This window comes from Corvus cornix, chromosome 4A (assembly GCF_000738735.6).
Source record: "Corvus cornix cornix isolate S_Up_H32 chromosome 4A, ASM73873v5, whole genome shotgun sequence".
NCBI lineage: Eukaryota > Metazoa > Chordata > Aves > Passeriformes > Corvidae > Corvus > Corvus cornix.
The window spans coordinates 7711698-7724620 of NC_047058.1; the positions used below are offsets into that span (position 1 = coordinate 7711698).

The 12923-nt window shown below is 42.7% G+C and overlaps 1 protein-coding gene and 1 long non-coding RNA gene across 3 annotated transcripts in view; both read right to left on the bottom strand.

Annotated features, from left to right (window-relative positions):
- Window positions 1–2237, bottom strand: part of ZNF711 (zinc finger protein 711) — a 29678-nt gene extending 27441 nt beyond the window's left edge. For both annotated transcript variants that reach the window (XR_005604727.1, XM_039572343.1), the window contains exon 1: window positions 2185–2237. The gene's annotated coding sequence lies outside the window, so the exon portion shown is untranslated. The remainder of the gene's footprint in view (window positions 1–2184) is intronic.
- Window positions 2238–3833: 1596 nt separating this feature from the next.
- On the bottom strand, window positions 3834–5971 carry LOC120412053. The gene is made up of 3 exons (XR_005604726.1): window positions 5888–5971; window positions 4953–5091; window positions 3834–4539 (listed from the first exon to the last, which is right to left on the bottom strand). It is a non-coding gene; the product is annotated as an uncharacterized LOC120412053 (long non-coding RNA).
- Between the last annotated feature and the right edge of the window lie 6952 nt (window positions 5972–12923).

The window sequence follows — 12923 nt, forward strand, 5'->3', positions numbered from 1 at the left end:
ATTAGCATCAACCAATAAAATATTCACTTTACAACATTCCATTAATTTTTTCATTGATTTTTTTTTTTTCATTACAGCATGCTATCTTGGCCCAGGAAAGAGCACATTATCATCAGATCCCAAAATGAAGTATTTCATCCAACCTACACCGAGATTCCCAGAGCAGTGTCTCACAGCTAAATTTTTTAAACATGTCTGTATCTGGAATAGTTTTGCTTTTCTGAAAAATAACCGTTCTCTTTCTAATGAGCCTGAGGTTCATTTCAACCTATTTCAGCTCTTTATGCCAAAGCTCTTCCTTAGATGGCGCTCAGCTGAGACAAGCAATGAATTTCAGAGTAGAAGAAGGGATATCTGACCTCTCTGACAACTGTAAACTACTTCTGCACATGGTATTTTTTAAAATCAAGGATAATGGTTGGCAGTTTGGGATGACCTAATAGCAAATCTCAACTGAAAAACTGGTGGAAGTTCCCAGGATACACATTGATCTGTTCTTAGCTTACTCTTCCTAAAAAAAGTATCACAAAATAACCAGTAACACTTTCATTTTAGAGAGAGTTTAAGAAAACACTCCAAGTGCAAAGATCTTCAGCAAAGCACTTTAAGGAGGAGGGATAGCAAGCAATGCTTCAGCACTTCTACCTTTCCCAGGAAAAACAGGGTGTCATTCATGTTCCCAGGGGGACGAGGAAACTCCCAATCCCTATGCTGGCTTCCAGGCACTGTTGCCGTATTTAAAATGTGTATAACATAAAAACCATTTCTATAGAATGACAATTATAACATGCCAATTACAGCTTAAATACAGGCTCTTTATTTATGTAGCTTTAGGAATACATTTTGTGTGGTCCTGCAAACGTTAAGCATCTCCCCAATTTACACACACCTTTATTCTCAGTAGGTTCAGGTGGTGCATTTTCACATGAAGCCTAATTGCATGGTCAGACCTTAATCTCTCCTTCAAAATAGAGGATTTCTTCTAAATAATTTACATCTTGTTTACATGCTCCAAAGGAAAACACAATATCATGCACTGCTGGTGTTTTGGATATTCATAAGCTGCATATGAGATCTGCATAAAACCTAAAGGACCAGGCTCAGACATAGAGCAATGTAACAACAAATAAACTTCTACGCCGTTGAAAAATACAAACCAGATGCTGTGTAATCATTTAATTTCTTAACATTCAAGCTGAAGACGAAAAAAGCATTATCCTCCCCTGATGACACTTCACGGTTTTCATTTTTTCCCCCTAATTTTAATGCAGCAACTGACAGAAACGCAATGAGAAACGTCCTGCTTGTACAGAAATCTTAATTAGAAAACCCCAATTAATAAAATAACGGATTAACGCAGGTTAACACAGACCCTGGGCAGAGAACAGACTGGGTATGAAAAACCAGCATATCCATTTTAAAGTCCTTTATTGTGTCCACCTAGAAAGCACCACGACCACTTACACTCCAAATCCATTTAAAACGCCACAGACAAAACCAGTGAAGGAGATTTTGTCTTGCTGCCTGAAACGCGCTAAAGGCTCTTCACACAAAATAATAAATAATAAAATAGGAGAAAAAATAACATCTACGCGTCGCACCAACAAAACTTCCCGTGGTAAAAATCACGGGCAGAGCCGGCCGGCGGCTGCCCAAGGGCCGGGCTGCCGGTGCCCGCTGGCGCCAGCGGCTCCCGGCACATCCCGGCGGCTCCCGGCGCATCCCTCCCTCTTCCCTCCCTCCCTCCCTCCCGCGCGTGCCCGGCGCGGGCGCGCCCGCGGTGCCGCCGGGGCGGGGGGAGGCGGCGGAGGGAGCGCGGGGACAAAGGAGCGAGTGTCCCGCGGCGGTGGGGGCCGGGAGGCGGGGACAGCGCCGGGATAACGCCGTCACGGCGGGAATAACCCGGTCCCGGTCGGGATAACGCCGTCCCACGGCCCCGAGCCGCGGCCTCCCCGCCCCGCCAGCCCGGCCGACATCTTGTGTTCCGCCATTTTCTGCCCGCCCGCGCGGCCCCTCCGCCGCCGGGCCCGCCCGCACCGCCCGCCCGGCGCGGCACCGGCGGGCCCGGCCGGGGCTCCCCCGCCCGCCTGCCCAGGGGCGGCCGCGGCCCGCAGCGACCGCGGCGGCCCTACCGGAACGCGGCCTGCGCGGCTCCACCGTGCCCGTGCCCGCGCCCCGGCTCACCTGTGCAGGCCCGGGGTGCGCCGGGCCCGCGGGACGCGCCGGGGCCGGGCCGGGCCTGGGCCCGCTCCGCCCGCAGCCTGGGCCGGGCGGCGGCCGCGAGCGCGCGCGGCCCCGCTCCGCTCCCCCCGCACGTCACGCGCGCCCCCGCGCGCCGAGCAGGCGCAGCCGCCGCCGCCCCCTCAGACCCCCCCGCGCCCCCGGCACCGTGAGGGCACCGCGGGGGGACCCCGCTCCCGGCCGGAGCACCGTGAGGGCAGTGAGGGGAGATCCCACACTCCCGTCCCCGTGAGGGCAGTGGAACAATCTAGTCAATAAAACACCCAACATTTAAATAGCTCGGACAATGGTTTCAGTTCTGTGGGTCTCTTTTACCAGCGTGAAAACCCGACTTACCTGGTTAAACGTGACAGGTAAATACAAAGTTGAACCAGTATTTAAATATATAAAAGTAGTTAGGATACAGACATGAACCTTCTCATAACAAGGATAATAACTTGTTTTGGAAACTTTGCATTACTCTTTGTTACAACATTAAGAGCCTACGCTACAAATCGGAGCAAAGGAGGACTCGGGCAATGCTTGGTGCCTGTTCCATGCCTTCTATTCCTCAGAGGAATCAAAAGCTGGAGCTGTGCTTCCAAGTAAAGTGTAAAGGCAAAAGCAGATTCCAGAGCAATGTGACCCAAAACCTTCAGATGCTGAGAGGGGATTGCTCAGAGCTACCTGAGGGAGTCTGGGGGTCCCGCTGTCTGGGGGGTTCTAGAGGCCAGAGCAACCTGGGGTCTGTGAGTTGGGCCAACACAGGGTGGGCAACCCAGGGTGGACAACCTGAGATGGGGCATCCCAAGGTGACCCTACTGACCACAGCTGGAGTGCTGTGTCCAGTTCTGGGCTCCTCAGGACAAGAGAGCCATGGAGCTTCTGTAATTCTCAAAAGATTAATCCTCCTGGACTTTCACCTCCTTAGCAGAGAATTTGGAGACTTATATTTGACCCTCCTCCCCTTTATTTTTTGTTTTAAATGGTAAAGCCACATAACACAGCACACCCCAAAGTAAATTCAGTAAGAAGAACATTCCAGTCGTTTAGTTTAGCTCTAGCAAGAGACAGACATTCTTATGACAAAATAATTTCAAACTGCCCAACACAAGTAAGGAATGAAGGGAAAAATACCAGAAAAAGGTAATGACAAAACTGAACACTTGGGCAAAGAGTGAGAGAGACTCAGTTTAGCCAGCTCTGCTCTTGCCAGCACCATGGATATTGACAGCATTGCCTTTTCTGTGCCTCCTACTCCTTTTCAGAGGAGTGGTGGAATATCAAATTGAACGCTCAGATTCTGTGGTCACTCTGAGGCTGGTACAACAGAGCCGGACTGAGGTCAACAACCACCACCGTTTGTCAGATTGTGGAACTACCCGAGGCTGAGAAGTGACAGAAAAAGCAATTCACTGACACAGTTTTCTGACACCTTTGGATCTGAATTTCTGAGGTCAGAATGGTTTAAACTGATAGTCTGGAATCTAAACAGATGTGCTAACACCATTTCTGTGTGTTTCTGAAGATAAGAGAGGGAACCAGTCTCACTTTTATTTCTCACAGAGTTTGCAGCAGTAGAAGTAAACCCAGCGAAATTTGCCCACTTTGAAGTTTTTGTTACACTGAGGGGAAAACAAGCATCAAAAAATCCTTTCTAAAATCCTTAATATTCTAGTTTTGTCATATAGTTTCACATATTACCTAATACTAATGAAAATCATTTTATATAAATCGCAATATAATGTGCTTCAGACTTTTTGGAAAATGGGAAATAAATCCCAGCCTTCAGTGTCTTTAATTTGTTACTTAGTGGCAAGGTGGTCAATCTTCCATAGCTTCATTTATTGTCCTCATTTACAAAAAAGTTACAAAGCAAGCCAGGGCAGTACTAAAGGCAAACCGTTCCAGCTGTTGGGATCAGCACAGAAAGAAGACAAAGCAAAAAAGACAAGGGACAGGGAATGGGCCTGTAAATATTTGCTAAATCTTGAGACAGAGGGAAGCCAAATCCTTGGCTGTGTTTGTACCACACTACCAGGGCCAGGCCCTTGTGCACTCCAGTATCAGGGATTCACAGGAAGCTGACACCAATTACACAGCAAATAAATCAGATGTTAATGTCATGTTATATCAGGTTTTCTTTTACAATTATCCTCTATACCTTTTCTTTGCAATAACTTAGTGCTATCTAATAAGAATGGCAATTTCCTCTGTGTCCCACCAGGGTCTCGCTGCTCTCTCAGCACCTGGATTGCCCAGTAATTATGCAGCTTTCCAAGACATTTCTGATATAGGAAGCACTTGTTCTTAGTATCTCTGTAAAGAGATTAGAATTAAATCAGTAGCATGACACACACTCCCCAGTATGCTTGCTATTAAAATAATCTGTATCTAATCAAACTACATTTATATATATTTGTTTTGTTAGTATGTGCTGCTTCTGAGTGTGCACTCACCAAGAGCTTTGGGAGATGATTTTCATGCAAATAACTGAAAGCATTAGCACTGTGTGCACACAAACTGAAACAGCTTCGGAAATATTTAAAAACATTTCAGCAGGCTCTATAATATTCCTGAAGAAAACACCTGCATAGTAAAAGGTGGCTGTAGGCTTTCTGTTAGCTCACATCTTTACTTAGTGACAAACACAGTCAATTTAGTGATGATTTGTATTCAGTACCAGGATAGATGATATAATTAATATGCAGAGGGATGTAATTGATACATACCCGGTACTGTCTCGCCTCTGGATAAACTGGATAAGGCAAATCCTTCCTGGGATAGTCAAACTCATCTCGCTGGGCTCGGGAGTGAGGGAAATAGTCTGATGCTGGATCTGCCATCCTTAGAGGCTGAACATACACAGGACTATGCAAAAGAGAAAAAGGTTATTAAAACCCTATAATATACTGCAAATTGCACAAAGGGTTAGTTTAAACTGCAATATAAAAATATTAAAGCTCACTACTGGATGCATGGCATTGAGGCAACAACATCTAAAAGGTCTTTTAAGTTCATTTTACTGTCAAGCCCTCATCCTGCAAACAGAGAAGAGTGTATTTATAGAAGCAACATTCTCTTTAAGCTTTTATTTTCTTTTCACTGTCACAACAAACAATGCCACAGTATGTAATTTTCTATATTGCTACAATTATTTTCAAAATATTTTAAATTCATGATAGCTATACCTTCAACATTTTCAACATTTATTTTAGAAAAAACCAGACCTCCTTGAGGGACTGAAATATGAGCAAGCTCCAGCCTGTCTCTGCAGCAGAACCCTGCTACATGTGAGGAGACTGTTCTGCTCTCACTGAGCTGCACCCTGGCAAACAAGTTCTCTGCAGAAGTTGCAGTAAGAACTGCAGCAGTTGGCTGGGTGCTGAGGGGGGGGTCAAGTGAGGAAGCACAAGTACAGAAGCTTCATTTCTAAACAGTAATGAAATGAATGCCTCTGGGATTAGAGGAAAACCAGAGAAGCCTCTGGATAAAGCAGTATTTTAGATTTCGTATGTGAATAATCCAGTCAAAAGCTTTAAGCTTTGCCATTTACTGGACCTTTGTCCCTTGCTGTGCCACTGGCAAAGCTGCAAAGTCATTCTGAGTCTCCAAACCAGGGTATAAAGTGAAAATGAGCACAAAAGACAGAAAAATAGCAGCATACCTGTAATTCTCCCTTTGATTTGGGATTGAGGCATCATTAAAATCTTGTCTTTTCAGTACAGCTTTTGGAATTTGCCCAACCGAGGCAACCTGTGTGTAGGGGATCAGGTGGTTACACAGAGCAAAATGACAACGAATTAGAATAACCAGCTCACCAGGTACAGTATGTTAGAAGGTATAAACCAGTTTTTCACTTACAAAATATAATGTCTGAACTACAACTCACAGTCTAGGGTGTGAGAAGCCTTAAGTCCTGCAGCCCTGACCCAGAAAGATTCCTTTTATAAAGGGTTTCCTTCCCTGCCGAACTGAAGGATTGGGTCTGATTCACACCTTCGGAACAACAGCATCAGCAGGACTAAATTCCAAGTTAGTTAAAAATTGAACAGCACCATCTCCTGGTAAAGGCAGGCTGAGACCTGCTGCGTTGCCAAGATAGTGACACTTTACAGATGGATTTAGCAGAAAATAATGTAGCAGACTAGATTATTTTCTTCCTTTCCTCAGACAGCATTCAATGTCTCCTTCTCACACACTGTGTGCTCCTTAATATGTAAAATAATCCCTTGAAGTACCAAATGAGGAAATGAATACACGCACACACAAATATTCCCTTTCAGTGATTCTTTGTATTTCATATTGGTTTTTAATGCTATTTATCCATCTTTTCTCTTGATACCCACTAGTTCAAGCAATGATCTCTACTACACCTTGTCTAATGGAGAAAACTGGCACAGCAGAGCGTAATCTCTTTTTAATGCTGGTCTTCTAACAGGACAAAAATTGAAATACTTGTTTGAACATTCTGTTAAAATAATCCCTAATTCTTTGTTTTCTCCTATGCAAATTAGATTCACTTAATCCTTGATGAAGAATTTCACCTTCTCACATGCATTCAGCTGATCTTTGAAATCAAATGCTAGGGCGACTTTAAGCTCAAATTCCCTTTTTTTGCTATTCACATCCCATTGTGCTGAATCACTAAGTCCTGCAGGCCTGGCCTGGCCTGGGGCTGTGCTGTGCCCCCCTCTGACATCTCTTACCCCGGGTGGCTGACGGTGCCCGTGCCCCAGGCTGGCAGCTGTGTCAGCACTGAATGCAGGGTTCTGCTGTGCTCCACGGGATGGAAGCTTTGCCTGCTTCCTGGTGAGGGGAACAAGGGGAATTTAGAGCATTAGCAATAGTGAGAGTCTTGACAAATGTTTTTTGTGCTGCATAGATGTCCCATGCCAATGGCTTTACAAGAGCCGTGTATTATTACAGCTTGCCTATGTCTGAGGAAGTACCAGTGACACATTACTGGGGCTCAGTGAAAGGAAAACAGACCCATATTGTCTGTGTACTTGGGAGAGGTGTCACTGGGAAAAAGTGTTGAAAGCAAAAAGGAGCTCAGATTGCTGATATCTGAGACCGAAGAATGGGAGGAACACCAAGCCTTTTGTCAATGGTTAGCGGTCTTACTCCTTTTTTTTTAAACCTGTGGAAAAAAAGCCAATCCTTAAGTGCAAATAAATCAGAAATACACATTTGGTAGTGTTGAATTTAAGTAGTAAATGTACTTACCAATCTTTAAAGCTTGCCTGGTTAGCCCTAAAAAAAACCAGTGACTGAGAGTGAAGTTCTGCATGCAGTGGTAAAATGCTGAGTAAGTGCTGGGTGCTCAGGTAAGATGTTTTGACTTAGTTTTAAATTGTATAAATATTATTTTGGCAGTATGGCAACCAGAGGTTTAAAATTAACCAGAATACCAGACTCCTTTTGCTATACTTCCATTTTGAGTATAAAACTCCTTATAAGTGCACCCACAGTCACTTACCCAGCTTTTTCTGTTTTCATGCAGTAGACAACGCAAAATATTACAACCACTATGATAATCAGTATCCCTGCAGGAACAGTAGCCACTAAAATGAAATCCAGAGTGTTCCAAAGGTGGTTACATTTGGGGCCCATGTACCAGTACTCCTTCCAGCCCATTCTGAAGTAATCACATCTGCAAATAAAAATATTAATTTTCAGCAACATCATTTTAATTCAAAAGTAAGCAATACCAAAATGTATAATATTTTGCTATATAATTATTTATTATTCAACACTGCAGGGACCAAGAGATTCGCTATTTTTCCTGTTTGTTTAAAGGTGTTTTTTATCTTAGTTACACCCATCTATTTCCAGATTTGATGCAAAAGTACTTTGCCAGGCTTTGGGGTAACCAAGTCCAAGTTGGCATTTCAGGCGTCCAAGATAAGAAGCTTTGCTGGGCACAGGGTTCAGTACCCAAGTCAGGGCCTGGCTCAGGTCAAAGATCTCTTTGTCAGCTGTGAGCATGGCAAAGCTGCTGAGTGGAAGTGAAACCTCACATTTCTAGCTGTCATTATGACATTGATTTTTTAAAAGGAAAAAAAACCAACTATGTAATGGAGAACAGAACATTAAGAGATCTAATTTCTTTTTATTTTTTTAACTTAAAAGAAAATTTGATCAACCTGGGGAAAAAATGAACTTGCAATTACACTAAGCTAATTCAGTTCTAAAGAAAAATATCTGAAAGAACAGGGAGCATGTAAAAATTAAGGATTACAGTGATTACGTACATTAGGAATTACATGGCCCACACATATTTTTAAAAAGAAAACACTATGCCCAGATCCTGGATTTGATGCTTTGTACCAGAGTTATAAACTTATGCAGATTGTGAATTAAGATCAACATCTCTTTTTGTGGATCACTTTGCAGAGTCTAAATTTAGTTCATCATTTAGAATTTATTTGACATTTACATGCTGTATATTTAAACAAACAAATCAAGCCCACACACTACCTGCAAAAAGGTTCTTGATTTTTACACTGACAAGAAATATTTCTAGGACAGAATTCATCTGTATTACCCAGACAGGCCTCAAAGTCCCCAACTCCAGTGCAGTTGGCTGTGAATTAAGACAAAACAAGTATTTAATGCAATTACACAGTAACATACTGTCAGTGGGCTGTGTTGCTAATTACACCAGAAATTTAAGCTTCGTATGTACTCTGTAGATGACACTAAATCTTACTTTCCAGTGACTTGTCCCTTGAAAATTTTGAAGCTATTCAAGAAATGAAAATTTACCTGCTTAAATTACTTTACCCTGAATGTGTATCCATCTTCCAGTTGGCCAGGAAGTGTTGGCTTGTGTTGTTATGATTTTTATCATATCATTGAAGTGTGGTTATGTCTGAATTCCACTATATATCATCTCTGGATTGTTGGCAAAGACTAAAAGTTACGAAATTCATTAGAGATTCCAACCTTCCAATTATAAGACAAATTAAAACCTTTTTGTATGTTTTGCATTGGGATTATTCCTTGGTTTAGCCTACAAAAGGATCTGGTTTGCATTAATGTTGGTTCTCCTGTATCCCTTTTGCTGTGTAAACACTTTGGGCTGTAAATTATGTTCCAGAATCTGAGTGTTTACAGTATTTCACAGGTATTTGGCTGGTTAAAGATAACTCCCTCAGCAGCCTGAATCAGCCATCAAATGCCAGCACATTTGGCACTCCCACCCTACATCCTTTGCTACCTGTTCCTCTCCTGCTCAGGACTTGGACTCAACACCAGGCACCAACCTGAACACTCAAAAAAGCCCCCAAACTGCCAATAGAACCAAGAATAATTGTGCACAACTGTTCCCAGTGAGATGATCCACATTTGGAACGAAGCCAGAGAGCCAGAACTGGCTGAGATCTCTGAGCAGACCCTTCCAAGCCCAGCAGGCACTGCCAGAGCAGCATTAATATTCTTGCCATTGCAAGAGGGACTTTCCACCAGGAACAAACTCATGATTGATGCTTTATTAGCCAGAGGGACTGTGCTGGGAGCAGTCTGCATTTCAGAAAAAGATGGAAGCCTCCTTCCTTTCTACTCTCCAAGTCCATCTAATCCAACATTTGCTGCTTATCAGAGATAAATCTAAATGATTACAGTGATCAAGGTACCAATTGTACCAATCCATTTACATACACTGCACGCTCTCCTCTCAAGAGGGCATCAGCACTGAAACATTTTCCAAAGAAACCTAACTACAGGTCACGTGTTATGGCTATAATGTACAGAACAATGAAAAATCCCAAGTAGCATTTGGCATGGTTCATCTAGGAGATAAGCAATGTTTTTAGCTACCCCTCTGATGAGTAACAGAATTACAATTCTTTTAGCAATGATCCAAAAAATATTAAGGCAGCAGAAAATAACCAGTTGTGATTCTGCTGGGAGAGAGGGAGCGTGTGTCCTTTGGTCTTAATGCTCTAATATTCCATGTGATAAAGGAACTCACTGCTGAGCCCTTCAAAATACTGTGGTCTACGTAAATGCCAAGTTAGCCTTCAAGTGGTAACTTTTTTTGGCAAATGAAAGGTTAGAGTAGCATAAAAAAATAGACCACAAACCAAAACTCTATTAGAAAAATAACAACTGCAGCTGGTTTACATCGCTATGGGCTTAGGGATACCCTAAAATAAATTAAATCTATCAATAAAATCTGTGGGAAATATTCCAATAAATAATTGCAGGCTAATATTGGTCTACTCTAACAGAACCAGAGACAATTCCATTACTTAGCTTCTCACTTAAAATAACCTTTCAGTGCATTCTGGTTGTCATGCTCTTAATTATTGATGATTTTCTCCCTGTTAGTATAAAAAAAAAGTCTAAGAACACTTGCTATAAAAAAAGTGTATGATTTTTTAAAACCCATATACCAAGTGTTTTTTCCCACTGAAAAAGAACCAAACCATTTAACTTATTTAAAAATACCCTTCTGAAATTCAGAGACTGACTCAAAATGATCCCAACCCACCAGGATACTGAGTTTTCAGGTGTAGTTAATATGGCTGTAACCTTTTCCCTGTGACACCAAACACAGGACAGCAGTTGTCTCACCAAGGTTTTCACATTTGCATTGTTTTCCCATTATTTAAAATAAACCCAGCCTAAAGCCAAAGGAGAATTCCCAAGCAGCAATACCTCCCAGTGGGACTGCAATGCCCCAGCAGCACTCCCCAGTGGAGTGCACATGGCCACATCCCTGCTCTGACAAGTCACAAAGCAGAATTCCAGCAGGCCTTACGTCGTGAAGCTCCACTCAGCAAGGGGCTGGCCAGGACCAGGACACACGGCAGGACTTTCAGAATGGACATCCTGGAGCCAAATGGGACAAAAGACCTTTTCTTCCAGACTTTGCCAGCAGCAGAATGAACTTCCCTTTCTGCTGCTGTGGATTGTGGATTTTGAGCTTGTTTTACAGCATCCTTCTCTATAAAGAATTACTAATTAACTTAAAACTGATACAATGTCCCGATAACTTACCCACCATGTTTTCCTTTATGAAACTGAGTAGTTCTATAAAAATATCTCATTAATCTTGCTATTTCTGAATTTTTGAAATCAGATGTGAGGTATTCATTTAACGACCTAAATTTCAACACACTGAGGTATCTGTCAGGAGCATTTCTCTCTTCTCCTTTTAGGCTTACATAACCTTTTACAGATAACAAACTTGGAATGTATTTGCAGACAATTTCCTGGAACAGACATTGTTTTTTAAAGACATGACCAAGCTATGGTCCTGAAGCCATCTAAGGGAGATGAGATGGGAAGGAAGGAATCCTGTAATTGGATGCATCTGCTGTTAAGTTTTGTTGGTTAATTTTTCATTTTTCTGAGAAAAGAACAGAAAATACCCCTCTGGCAAGGATGAGCGATGACAGAAACTCACACCTTAGCACAGCTTCTGTCATCTTGACTCTTTATTATTTAATGAGTCCTGAAAAATTCTCAACACTCACTGCACAAGAAGATCCTGACTGTGTGGTCACCCTGAACACTACACAGGTTACACCCCAAGTTTGTGGAGTTTAACTGCATTGAAGTTAGCACAAGCATTGTTCTTAGGATGGTGCTTTCAAAATTAAGCCATAACTGATAAAATCCCAACATGGGTTTCCTAATTTGACAGGAGCTGCTGCTTATGCAAACATGCCAACCACAGTTACATTAACAGCAAAAGGTAAACTTTAACCTTTGCTTTTCAAAGGATAAATAATGATCTCTTAAAATGAATGCCTAGCAAATTCTTGAGAGAATACTGTTTTGGCTAAAGCCCAACAGCACTTAATATTACAGCAGTAGATAAGAGATTCTCAGCTCTGCCAGAAGATTGCTTTACAACACACCAGAACAAAGGTATGAGGTAAATATTTTTACCTCAGTGAAAGAAATTGCATCATCCTTCTTCAGATGTAAGGCAGAAGTGTGAAGAAGCAGTTCCTGCAGATGCTCCATTCTTCTGGCTGACAGGGAATTCCCCTCTGGCTCCAGCTCCCAGCTGCTCAGTGCCGGTGCCTCACGTTGGGTGATAAACAAACACCTTTACCTGGGGCTGTCAGATTTGATTCAAGGATGCAGAAATGCAGTTGGCAGCTTTTCCTTGGGTGAGACGTTTTAATGAGGCAGGTTACAAACCCTAAACTCTTGACTTTGCTACATCATTGGCATTTATTGGATGCAGCAGGTTTGGACCTGGCCTCAGGAAGGGCTGCTGAGGCTGTGAGTTGTTTTCTGTTTTCAGTGCCCACTTGGGTAGCAGCAAATGAACCCAGTGCCAGCAGACCTGAACAGCTCAGAGATTTGTATTCCACAGCACACCCATTTCCTCCTCTTATTGTCTGAGTTTCTGGAACTCAGCAGAATCAAGTGCCAAGTTATGCATTCTGTAACGACATCCAGGCTAATTTAATTTCTTCAAAGAGAGACATATAACTAAACCAAAGTTACTGACCAAAATTAGTGGTGGAAGATGGAACTGCTCATGATGTTTAATCTTAATTCATTTCAGATCTGGTTCAAGATGGCTTTGGAGAACACTCCTCCTGCAGCATTGCAGGGGTCCTGAGAGTGACACAAACTGAGCACGAGCTACAGATTTCCCAAACACTGGTATCAGGACTGCTACAAATAGAGCCCAGAAAAGGTTACCAAGGCTTGAAACCATGACAGGCTCA